Genomic DNA, 1,349 nt, shown 5'->3' with positions numbered 1-1,349 from the left:
GTTGAAAAAGACATCGAAAACGTAAGAAGTGACGTGTTGAAGAGGCATTTTCCACGTTAAACGTGTGACAGTGGCACGTGACTGATAAAAGCACAGTGGAGTCGGTCTAAAAGCAATAAAGTTTAAAAACCCCCTATCGAAGGTAAGGTAATTTCATTTAGTATGGGTTTAGATTACAGTTTATAAATAGGAGTTTGTATAAAATTAATTTTATAAATTTAATTTGAATGAAAAATAAATTTGTGTTAAAGTGATTTATATTTGATAATTTTTATATTAAAATAAAATATAATAAAATAAATATTATTTAGATTATATTATTTAAAATTATTTTTAGATAAAAAAATTATTAAAATAGACATCAACTTAAATAACTTTTGTATATTATCTTATTATTTTAATTTAGATATTTAAATAAATCTTATTAATTAATTTTATAATAAAATTAATATTTACTCACTAAAATAAAAATAACATAAAAATTGATAAAATATATTTTTGATTAAAACAAAAAAATAAATTTTAGAGAGTACTAAAAATAATAAAACAATTAAATATGTACTTTGATAATGATTGAAATAAATTAGAAAACTAATGAGTTATAATTCAAATGATATATAGTCTCCTCATATTCACCTTAAGAGGTCGCGAATTTTCAGATAAACAACTCACTGACTCGCTTAAATAATCGTAGCTTTAATAAGTGTTAATAAAGTTATAAAAATAAAAAAATTGAGTATTAATAGTTAAAAATACTTTTGTAAATTGCAAAAGCTGTTGCTTCTTTTAATCAAAAGCTTATAAATAAAAAATTTGACAAACTAAAAATAAAAATTTTTAAACAACTTAAACGTACTTTTTCTTTTTCAATGCGTTTGTCAATCACACTCTTAATCACTCAAATAATCATATCGTAAATAGTACAGCAAGTAAATAAAAAGCATCAACTCTAACGCATGTAGGCCTAACCTAAACCGGGAACATCACTAATGATTTGCTGACAAATGGTTAGATATTTAGCCACCCTTCACTTTTATGTTACCAACATTTTCATTTTTTAAAAATCAAATTATAGTAAAATTATTAATTAAAATTATTAAATAATTTAACATATTAATTAAATTATTATTTAACAATTTTTAACTAATAATTTTACATAAAATTAATTACATGTGAGTTTATACCGACTTTTATTTATTTATTTCTATAGAATCGAATCAAAATTTACCGACTTCGAAACTATTTTAAAAAATTCCAAAAAATTCTGACTTATTTGAATTGACCAATTTTGCAAAAAAATTAAATATCAACTATATTAGTTATATATTAAAATTAATTATTATTTTAAA

Source organism: Arachis duranensis, chromosome 5, assembly GCF_000817695.3.
Source record: "Arachis duranensis cultivar V14167 chromosome 5, aradu.V14167.gnm2.J7QH, whole genome shotgun sequence".
Classification (NCBI taxonomy): domain Eukaryota; kingdom Viridiplantae; phylum Streptophyta; class Magnoliopsida; order Fabales; family Fabaceae; genus Arachis; species Arachis duranensis.
Note: the sequence above shows the minus strand (reverse complement) of the source record.